The sequence below is a fragment of the Perca fluviatilis genome, chromosome 24 (assembly GCF_010015445.1).
Source record: "Perca fluviatilis chromosome 24, GENO_Pfluv_1.0, whole genome shotgun sequence".
Classification (NCBI taxonomy): Eukaryota; Metazoa; Chordata; class Actinopteri; order Perciformes; family Percidae; genus Perca; species Perca fluviatilis.
Window position 1 is genome coordinate 16,121,009 of NC_053135.1, and position 12,212 is coordinate 16,133,220.

The 12,212-nt window shown below is 41.5% G+C and overlaps 1 long non-coding RNA gene across 1 annotated transcript; it reads left to right on the forward strand.

Moving 5' to 3' along the window:
* Window positions 1–4,452: 4,452 nt before the first annotated feature.
* LOC120554276 lies at window positions 4,453–5,633 on the forward strand. The gene is made up of 3 exons (XR_005638350.1): window positions 4,453–4,996; window positions 5,070–5,141; window positions 5,214–5,633. It is a non-coding gene; the product is annotated as an uncharacterized LOC120554276 (long non-coding RNA).
* The last annotated feature ends 6,579 nt before the right edge of the window (window positions 5,634–12,212 follow it).

Consider the following 12,212-nt stretch of genomic DNA (forward strand, 5'->3'; position numbering starts at 1 on the left):
CAGTGTTTAAAGCCCCTAATAGTCTTTAGAAACATGTATATTTAATACATATATTATGTTTTTAATCCTAATGTTTTTATGACTGCTCTGTCATGTCGTGTTTTGCAAAGTGCTTTGTAGCGTGTATTTTGAAAAATGCTCTATTAATGAAAAATTACATTCATTGTTATTTCAAGCTCTGCATGTATGATATTGTTGAAGTTAGATATCACTGTGAGCAGGGTTCAAACCTGCGTGGGGAGACCCATTTGTATTTCAAGTCCAACGCCCTAAGCACTTGGCCAGGAATGGGAAAAAACTGAAATGCAAAGTTCAAGTGCCTAAGCTGTGCCACTACCACTGTAGCTAAGACAAGGGGCGTTTCTCAATCTGTGTTCTATGGACTTGTGTCCCTGTGAAACGTCATCTTCTGTGGCCAAAGTACTGTCCCAATACACAAGTTTGCATTGAAAACAGTTCAAATTCCCAAGGATGCAATGGTTGGTAACTTGTATGAACTGCACGGCAGCATGCGTATCCCAACATTCATTTCGGCACTCAACGAGGGTCGGGTTTCTGGTGCATAGGACCAGCAACGGTAGAGTTTAAATTTTCGCCATCTTATTCATCACTAAATTCACTTCTGAGAATGTTTTACGCAAGCAATCAACTGTGTAGATTTAGAATATAGGCAGTCTTACGAAAATCAATGCCGTATTGACAATTGGCTCCAAAGTTTTTGGAGTTGAGAAGCTCCATAAAGCGATGTGACAGCCAGCTAGCGCCTGCCGGGCCAGTAGCTCATCTCTGGGACAGTCACGCTCTGAGACCCTACTGTAAGCTGGAGGTCTCTCAGACCGATCTCATTAATTAAGTTAAATTAAGGCTTTTTTTTTTTCGTCGATGGATTGTTTGTTTAAATATAAGAACACATGTCCATCATAAGATTAACAGGAACTTATGGTTAACTGCCTTTTATCAGATTCAAACTTCACAATCGCCTGCAGCCTAACAACCCCACTGGCCAGCAGTTACACACACACACAGACAGCGTAGCAGGCAAAGGCGGGGGAGAGAGATACCTGTTTGACTTCTATCTATATAGACTATATACATTAAATTTAGTATTTAGTTTGTACTTTTTTTGGTGTATTTGTTTTCAGCTATTTTTTTAAATTCGAAGTTAAGTCTCAATCTGTATGATAAATTAACAGTTGCTCATAAAGTGGTAACATGCTATGGCATGTTATGTAGGTTAAAGGGGAGACCCCAACGTTTTTTGTATTGCTAATTTCCTTGTTTTCCCGGGGCGTATACAGTGCACTACAATGATATAGAAATGATAATTCCACATAACAATAATAGGGACACCTAGGACATGCCAGTGTATACCCAATCAGAGAGGCATACTTATTTTCTTTTTTACTTATTTTTAACTGACTAAAACTAATACACTAATAATAGTACGGCTCACGTTCCACTCTTTTGAATAAGTAAGGGGTGTTTGAGCTAAAACATAAACAAAAAAATTAGGGTTTCTTGTCCAGAGCTTGTTTAAATATAAAGCGGTTATATTGTTGTGGTATTGTTGTGCTGCAGTGTCCTGTCTGAAATCCCCCCCACAGCCTGCGGTCTACAGAAGGTAAATTCACTTGTGTGCAGTTTTAACACTGCATCAATTTTATGGAGTTTAAATTCAATTTTATTCATAGTATCAAATCATAACAAAAGTTATCTCGAGATACTTTGCAGATAGAGTAGGTTTAGACCACACTATAATTTACGAAGCCCCAACAATTCCAGTAATTCCCCCAAGAGCAAGCATTAGCAGTAGCTATTGCAACAGTGGCGAGGAAAAACGCCACTGTTTCTTCCTAGCCTTCCTAACCTAGGCAGACCCAGACTCTTGGTAGGCGGTGTCCACAGCGACAGCTGCGCCCAAGACCCAGATCTTGGTGCCACCCTAATCCAAGGCAATATTCTGGGCGAAAAAGAAACCCAAGGACTCCGGGGAGTAAACTCCCCAGGGCTAGGTTAGTAACAAGCATTTCTGGGACAAGGATGCACACACAAGGAAACAAATGAAAAGAGAGAGGAGAGAGCAGCTCACTGTGTGTATTATTGATTATATGATAGATGAATCTGGTGACTATGAAGTGAAGCAGAGAAAAGCAGGGGTTCTGTGTCTGAAGCTATACACCCTGCCCCGCCGGTCTAGGCGTATGCTGCAACTCCTCACTCTCTTAACTATAAGCTTCATCAAAGAGGAGGGTTTTCAGTTTATTCTTAAAGTGATGGTTCGGAGTAATTCACCCTAGGGTCCTTTGCACCATGACCTCGAGCCAAACACCCCAGAAGCTTTTTTCACCTGGGTCTAACATTAGGAGAGTTAGCGTAGAGTAGCGTTATCAGCTGAATATCTTAGCGCAGGGGCTAATGGACCCACGTTTGTATCTCGTTAATTACCCCACTAATAATGCCCGAAATGATACCAAACGTCTACAAGTAGTACAAATAGGTTATGCTCTCATAAAACGATGGATTGGAAAGTTTGTAAATTACAACACCGAAAAGAGATGCAACAAAAATATTTTTTAATTTAACTTTTTTTTTTAAGTAAGTGCTGTAGTATAACTAGCAGGAGACAAGTAATAATTGAGGTAAGTTTGGAGACATTACCTTATTTAGTCATTAAATTAATAAATATTTTTGTTCTAGATATGATGGCGCTTGACCATTTAGATCTTTGTAGGTCAGGAGAAGGATTTTAAATTTTACAAAAAGCCAATGCAGAGAAGCTAATACAAGATAGATCTCTTTTCTTAGTTCTTGTTGGAACACGTGCTGCGGCATTCTGAGCTAGAGAATCTTAAGGGACTTATTTGAGAAACCTGATAGTAAGGAATAACTATTAGCATTAGTTACATCAACCTGGAAGTAAGTAATGCATGGACATGGAGGTTTGTTTTAGATGGGCGTTAAAGGGTATATCCTGGTCAAAGATAACTCCTAGATATCTGACAGTAGTGCTGGAGGCCAGGGCAATGCCATCCAGGGTAGCTATATTTTTAGATAGTGAATTTCTGAGATGTTTAGGGCCCAGCACAATAACTTCAGTTTTGTTTGAATTTAACATCAGAAAATTGTAGGTCATCCAGGATTTTATATCTTTAATACACGTTTGAAGTTTAGCTAACTGACTGGTTTCGTCTGGCTTGATTGATAAGTATAATTGGGTGACATCTGCATAACAGTGAAAGTTAATTGAGTGTTTCCTAATAATATTGCCTAGAGGAAGCATATATAAGGAAAATAGAATTGGTCCAAGCACTGAGCCTTGAGGAACACCATGGCTAACTTTAGCGTACTTAGAGGGTTCATCGTTGTAATTAACAAATTGAGACTGATCAAAAAATAGGACTTAAATCAGCTAAGTGTGATTCCTTTAATGCCAATTAACTGTTCCAGTCTCTGTAACAGGATGGTATGGTCAATAGTGTTGAATGCAGCACTAAGATCTAATAAGACAAGTATGGAGACAAGTCCTTTGTCAGCCGCAGTTAGGTCATTAGTAATTTTCACCAGTGCCGTCTTTGTGCTGTGATGTATTCTAAATCCTGACTGAAAGTCCTCAAATAGACTATTTCTATGTAGAAAGTCACGTAACTGACTACCTTCTCAAGGATCTTGGAGAGAAAAGGAAGGTTAGATATAGGTCTATAGTTGGCTAAGACCTCAGGATCGAGGGTGGGTTTTTTCAGAAGAGGTTTTATCACAGCCACTTTGAATGACTGTGACTACGTTTACAAGCTGTCAATTTTCGGGTTATGGTCGGGTTAAGGTCACTATTCGGGTTTCTGAAACATTCGGAATAACCCGTTAACATGCGTGAGCAGAGAGAGTTACTCCTACATGGAATTTGTAATCAATTGGCAATATCCCGACGTAAACGGCGACGCACGGTTAGCGTCTGGACGTAGCCTATCAATAACGTTTCGGTCACTTTCTTATAAATCTCACTATCTCGGTATTTTCTGCCGTCAACAAAAGACATTATATTCATGGTTTTCACCTTACTAATAAAGAAATTGGTTTCCTCCTCGCTCCAAAAGTGTGGTGCTGTGCTGCGTCTCGCCATGTTTACCTCTACTTCTTGTTTACTTCCGGTATACTGCGCGCAGGTTTTCTGCATTGACATATATATAACTATATTATTATAGTATATAATTATTATTATTATAACTGTGTTTTCTGGCGCATACAAGAAGTTTCTCTACTCAAAAGACCAAGATTCCTTGCAAATAGAACATGCGCAGAACAGAAAGCAATGTTCCTTTTGATGGGGATATGCCGATACGCGTTTACATGACCAAAATTTCGGGTTAGAAAAGGGGTAACCCAGGTAGCATATAAGGGTTTTTAAAAACCGGAATGGTCGTGCGCGACTGGGTTATTGCTAATATTCCGGTTTTGAACGGGTTATTGGCTGCATGTAAACGTAGTCTGTGATACATAACCTGTTAATAAGGACATATTTATCATATCTAGTAAAGAAGTGTTAACCACGAGTAACGCTTCTTTAAGTAGCCTCGTTGGGATGGGGTCTAAGAGATGGGTAGATGGCTTAGCTGAAGACACCTTAATATTAATTGTTGAAGGTCTATAGGATTAAAGCAGTTGTGACAGGATGAGGTTTGCCCCTCCCTCTTACCTGTGCATGGAAGTGCGCACCAGCACACCTGGGGCTCATCCCCTTTGATTGGGAGCAGGTGGGGGCTCTATTTAAGCCTGTGTGTAGACTTGTTCTTTTTCTGTCTTCTCCTGTTGGGTGTGGAGACGTGTCTGGGCTGGCGTGCTGCATGCTTTTTGCCACTGCCAGAGGTTGTCAGTTGCTGCATCCTTCGTGCCTTTCATTGTTTGTATTTCCGTGCGGGTGGCATTAACGAGCGTTTGTTTCGGCCGTGGACGTCCCTGTGTGGCCACATGAACACCTGGGCTGCTGGCGTTGTGTGCCTCGGTAAGTTGCATGCCTCCCTGTTTCGACCCATTTGGTCTTTATCAAAGATCTGACATAGTCTCATTTGTTATAGTTGGGTGCTGTGTGGTTGCACGGATTGCGTGCACCCCTGCTGGGGTCTGAGGGCGGCGTGTCCTGTAAAGCGGTAAGTGCCTTGTCTGCCTGTCTGCTTACAATTTAATACGCTCCTATTTTAATGGTGCGTTTTATATTACAGCTGCAAAGAGCTACAGCCTTGTGCATGCTGTTGTGGAGGCTGCCGGGGGCCACAGTTATCTAAGCGGCCAACACTCCCCGGCGCATTTCTCCTCCCACTCTTGCTGTTCTGGATATCGGCACAGGCTGTTCTGGATACTGGTACAAAAAGTGTCTGGAATTATGGGACTGTTCTGGGCGCATAGAGCTGGTTTGGATTGATACGGCTAAGCGTTTGAACACCCAGACATTGACTTTGTAAATATTGGTATTAACCTTGTATATATTGCATGTGGGTTTTTGTCCTTCTTTTCCTTGTGTTGATTTTGGTTTATTTTGTTCCTTTTAATTATGCATGCTGGTTTGTTGTTTTGAATTGTTTTGTTTATTACTTTTCCAATATTCATTGTATGCTTTCTTCTAACCTAAAAGATTCTACTATTTTAATAAATAACATTTGAAACATACTAAAATAAAATTGTATATTTTCTTATAAGTATATTATTGTCTCTGACCCCTAATTTTGGATAAACGGATCTGTGTGCTTTGAAGGTCTTGGGCCTATCCCAAGTGGCGTTGTCGGAAATCTTAAATTACCTGATGGTCATCTCAGCCACTCGTACTGCCACACAGTCTAAGTCAGGTCTTGTCGTTATTTCTAGCACTCCTGCGTTTAAAGGTGAGGGCAGAAAGTGATGAATTATATCTCTAATTGTTATAATTTTATCATTAAAGAAGCTCATGAAGTTGTCACTTCTAAGAGCTAGAGGAATAGATGGCTCAATAGATCTGTGACTATCTGTCAGCCTGGCTACAGTGCTGAAAAGAAACCTTGGGTTGTTCTTATTTTCTTCTATTAGTGATGAGTAATAGTCTGATCTAGCATTTCTGAGGGCCCTCCTATAATTCTTCAGACCGTCTTGCCAATCTACACAAGATTCTTCCAGTTTGGTGGAACACAAGTTTTTGTGAGATTTTTTTTAATTTGCGAGTTTGGGAGTTATACCAAGGTGCTAGTTTCCTTTGCTTCATCATCTTCATTTTGACAGGAGCAACCGAGTCCAAAGTTGTCCGTAGGCAGGCCGTAGCAGCATCTACAAAATTATCAATTTGGGAGGGACTAAAGTTAACATAAAGGTCCACTGTTATATTAAGGCATGACATTGAGTTAAATGCTGTTGGAATATCTTCCTTAAATTTAGCTATAGCACTGTCAGATAGGCATCCTAGTGTAGCAACTTTTATTTAATTTTGTATAGTCTGGTAGTAAGAATTCGAAAGTTAATAAAAAGTGGTCTGATAATAAAGGATTCTGCGGAAATACTATTACTTGAGTACATATTTTTGATTTAATACTTTTACTCCAATAAATTTTTTATGTGCTGCATAGTTACTTGTTACTGTTGTGAATTCCTCACGCTATGGAGACTGTGTAGGTTAGTATGTTAGTTACGTACGCTAATCGTGTCGTGTTTCTTTTCATTACGGTTACCCGTTCAGAAGTCAGAGACAATGTAAGTTTGTACTCTTTCTATTTAGCTATTGTTGCAGCAGATTAATCTATTCCTGAGTTGTTTCAGTCTGCAGTGAGTCCTGAATGTTAATCATTTGACCCTGTGATGTGAAGCTGCTAGTGTATCTGTATGTTGCTAGCTTGCTAACTTTAGTATTTGTTAATATTTGTTATTTTCAATATAATTAATATTTGTTAATTCCTTTGGCTACAGCCTTAGGCTAAACATTTGACATAATATAAACAATATGATATTCAAACTTTTGACTGCTTTCTTGAATAACTAAATAACACAATACTTGTACTTTTACTTTCAGTACTTGAGTAGTACATTTTAAAATAAACTACATGCAATACTTAAGTACAAAAAATGTTTAATACTTTAGAACTTCTACTTAAGTGGGGTGCTTAAAGAGCACTTCAACTTCTACTCAAGTCACTTTTTTAATAGAGCCCTTGTACTTTTACTCAAGTATGGGTCTCTAGTACTTTATACACCTCTGATTACCATAGACTTAAGATGGTACATAAAAACACACGAAATGCAGAGCAATTATAGATTTGTTGTGGGCATTTTTAGGCCTTTATTGACAGGACAGCTGAAGAAATGAAAGGGTAGAGAGAGGGGGGACTGACCATAGATATATACACTAGGTGTCGCCTTGAGGTTCTAAGCATGCAGCCTAAGACAGAATGGTGATCGGAAGGATCTTAAACGTAGTCCGGGACGACCTGTATGTCGATTTTGGCGGGAAATTCCGCTGCGTTTGCCGACAGCAGGCGGACGGAGAGAAGCTACAGCAGGGCAGCAGAGACTGTCTGCGGCTGCAGGATCTGGAGCTCCCTGCCCGCTTTCTGGGAGCCAAAACCGACACCACGCAGCTGGAGGCCCAGGCCGTACTGCTGAACCCGCTGGAGGGAAGAGAAGCCCGGGAGAACCCGAAGCAGGACTGAGTGGAGCGGACTGTCACAGCTTGCTGAAGTTGAAATCACAGGTTTCCTAAAGGGAGTCTGGTGGGACTCGGACTGTGGACGACGAAACATGACTTTAAGTATCGTTAAATAAATAAATACATGCAGAAATAAATAGTGGAGGAGTGAGCCTGGACATTTCAGTCTATTTAAACTTCACTTGTGAAGCAGAAAATCTAAAAAAGTTCAGAAGGGTGAAGTTTCCCTTTGGACTCAGATCTGTGAACCGATTATAGTAAATATTCTTTGTACTAACACCTTAATAAGTCTCTTTGTTTTGTATTGTATAGTTCATCTTTACTTCTTTACTTACGTGGAAGCTGTATACATTACAGGACAGAAGTTTGGACACACCTTCTCATTCAATGCGTTTTCTTTATTTTCATGACTATTTACATTGTAGATTCTCACTGAAGCCATCAAAATTATGAATGAACACATACGGAATTATGTACTTAACAAAAAAGTGTGAAATAATTGAAAACATGTCTTATATTTTAGATTCCTCAAAGTAGCCACCCTTTTTTTTGATAGCGCTGCAAACCCTTGGTGTTCTCTCAATGAGCTTCATGAGGTAATCACCTGAAATGGATTTCACTTCACAGGTGTGCCTTGTCATGGTTAATTTGTTCCCTTATTAATGGGGTTGGGACCATTAGTTGTGTTGTGCAGAAGTCAGGTTGATACACAGCCGACAGCCCTATTGGACAACTGTTAGAATTCATATTATGGCAAGAACCAATCAGCTAAGTAAAGAGAAACGACCATCATTACTTTAACAAATGAAGGTCAGTCAATCCGGAAAATTGCGAAAACTTTGAATGTGTCCTCAAGTGCAGTCCCAAAATCCATCAAGCGCTACAACGAAACTGGCTCACATGAGGACCGCCCCAGGAGAGGACGACCAAAAGTCACCTCTGCTGCTGAGGATAAGTTCATCCGAGTCACCAGCCTCAAAAATCGCAAGTTAACAGCAGCTCAGATTAGAGACCAGATGAATGCCACACAAAGTTCTAGCAGCAGACACATCTCTAGAACAACTGTTAAGAGGAGACTTTCATGGTCAAGTAGCTGCTAGGAAACCACTGCTAAGGAGAGGCAACAAGCAGAAGAGATTTGTTTGGGTCAAGAAATGCAAGGAATGGACATTAGACCAGTGGAAATCTGTGCTTTGGTCTGATGAGTCCAAATTTGAGATCTTTGGTTCCAACCGCCGTGTATTTGTGCGACGCAGAAAAGGTGAACGGATGGATTCTACATGCCTGGTTCCCACCGTGAAACATGGAGGAGGAGGTGTGATGGTGTGGGGCTGCTTTGCTGGTGACAATGTTGGGGATTTATTAAAAATTGAAGGCATACTGAACCAGCATGGCTACCACAGCATCCTGCAGCGACATGCCATCCCATCCGGTTTGCGTTTAGTTGGAACATCATTTATTTTTCAACAGGACAATGACCCCAAACAAACTTCCAGGCTGTGTAAGGACTATTTGACCAAGAAGGAGAGTGATGGAGTGCTGCGCCAGATGACCTGGCCTCCACAGTCACCGGACCTGAACCCGATCGAGATGGTTTGGGGTGAGCTGGACCGCAGAGTGAAGGCAAAAGGACCAACAAGTGCTAAGCATCTCTGGGATCTCCTTCAAGACTGTTGGAAAACCATTTCAGGTGACTACCTCTTGAAGCTCATCAAGAGAATGCCAAGAGTGTGCAAAGCAGTAATCAGAGCAAAGGGTGGCTACTTTGAGGAATCTAAAATATAAGACATGTTTTCAGGTATTTCACAATATTTTGTGAAGTACATAATTCCATATGTGTTCATTCATAGTTTTGATGCCTTCAGTGAGAATCTACAATGTAAATAGTCATGAAAATAAAGGAAACGCATTGAATGAGAAGGTGTGTCCAAACTTTTGGCCTGTACTGTATATAGCTATGAAGTGGAAGAATGTGACTACTAAACCTAGGCTTAGGCTACAAGCACTAGGCATTACATTTTGAACAAAGTAGATTATATTAATATCAAAAGCTTACATTTTCTCTGGACTCGATCATAGATACATGTCTGACCTTTGGAACGAACCACAAAAACTAGAAAATCGCTTGAGATTGACGATTTATGGTGATTTTATTTCCATTAGCCCTTTGCCTACATTGACGCTGATGCATTAAAGAGGAGTGACTCCCCTGTTCCAAGATGGCGGCTCTGTTGACGCATTCGTTCCAATGAACAGCAGTAGCCAGGCGACATCTAGTGTATATATCTATGGGGACTGACAGCAAAGGACCGCAGATTGGAGACAAACCCGGGAGACAAACCCGGGAGACAAACCCGGGCCCACTGCGTCAAGGCGTAAACCTCTATACCTGGTGCAATGCAAGTTTACGCTACAATATACACTTAGTTTATTCATCAGCCATTTCTGTTCATTTGGCCTAATTATGCTGTTTTGATAAAAACATAATTTTTTAATTTGATAATTGATTATTACCTCTCCTCCACTCTGTAAGGAAGAAACTCATATCAGGCAGTCAGCCCCTTAAATGCCTTGGCCATTAAAGTTCAAGTTTATTTCAACCCTGACACAGCATCACGTGCACCTTAAACCACACCCAACAGTGATGTCACATTACATGTCATTTAGCTGACGCTATTATCCAAAGCAACTTGCAAGTACTATATATGTCAGAGGTTGCACGCCTCTGGAGCAACTAGGAGTCAAGTGTCTTGCTCAGGGACACATTGGTTGATGTATCACTGTGGGAATCAAACCCAGGTTTCCCAAACCAAAGGCATATGTCATATCCACTGTGCCATCACCACCAACATGGTGGGCATGTTACAGGGTCCTAGTGTACACCTGGGCCACGTTTAGCCCCGACAAAATGAGCGAACAGTTTCTTTTTAACTGTAAGAGGCACTGTTGCTTAGAGGTTAAAGCGCCTGTCTCGTAAACAGGAGATCTGTTATGGCTGTATATATGGCCCAACGCACAGAGACACCTCACAGGACACAGACAATTCAAGTGTTTATTAGATGACGATAGGCAGTGGAGACGAACAACCGAGGCTGTGGTAGTAGTTTTCCGGGAGTAAACTGAAATCAGGCAGTGGCGGATCTGAAGAAGGTCCACAGCTGAAACCAGGTGAAGCAGGTGGATATGTCGGAGTTGGCGTGAGGCAGGCAGGCAGCACGGCGGAACACGGCAGGTGGGGAGCAGGTACAGCAGGATCTGCACAGAGGAATAGTAGTTTGACAAGACAAACGTAGAGTCGAGAGAGTTGCTAGCAAGGATACTGAGCCAAGTTACCACGTCAGGGTATGTAACGATCTGGCGCTGAGGAGGTGAACAGCCCGGGTTTAAATACTGCAGGTGCGAAATCAATGAATGAGCCTCAGCTGTGCCAGCGACAGAGCAGGGATGAATGGCCACGCCTCCTGACCCAGTTCCTCCCGACACGCCCCCTGCCACTCCAGGTAAAAACAGTACAGACAGACACAGAGAGGAAAAGGGAGACACAAACACACAGGAAGGGGGAACAAGGCAGCCGACCCACAACAAGATCCTAGGTTCAAATCCCAGCAGTGCCTGATTATCAGTTCATTACCTCAGTGCTTTGTTACCAGCATTTACGTACAGTTTATTGACAACAAACTTAATTTCTGATTCCCCAGAGCCCAAACATTATATGTAACATGAGGATATAAAATGTACAATATGTAATACTGACAGCTAATGTTTAAAATAGGTACCACAGTACAAATTCAAAATACTGGAGAGAGTCGTCTCCCCCACCCCCTCCTCTCCAGACTCGAAGTTCACGGACGTTGCCAGGCTGAGCCCGCAGCATTCACAACAGTGTTGCTAGATGCTTGTCTCATATAGCCAGACATTACTTCACAGCACAGCGGAGTAGCTAACGTTAGATGCTGGCTATATTGACATAAAAGCCTGTGTTCCCACGGAGCTCTGTACCCAACTGATTTGTTGGCTTAGAATTACGGTAGGAACCGCTAAAACAAACACAACAACCTCCTCGTACTCTCCACCCGATGGACAGACACACTTCCTTGGCTTAGAATCATGGTAGAAACCACTAAAAATAAAACTACCTTGCCGTCCTCTCCACCCGACTGAATATGGAGTTATATTCCTAACTATTCAAGAGCGCATTCTTTCAATGTGAGAGCATTTCTCACTGATATTACATTCAGATTTTGTAATAAACTCCCTCAAAATCTTGCTATCACACTCAAATAGTCACTGCTCGCTTCACCATTGTGAAACAATTGTTTTTCCCTCAATTGTATTTCCATCATACTAATCATCCCCCCTTTTACACATGGTTTTTAACCCGTGTCAACTTTGCAAAATTAGGAAAGAAAAAGTTGGATAGCTTTCTGTTAGGGAAAATGAGCTCTACTGCTTGTACTGAGAGATGAGATGGCAGAGGTCCAAATTGGATAGCATCAGAATTAGGTACAACAGAGAAGCCCACACGGTTCAGGCCTAGTGCTAGAGTCTCTGGAAGAAG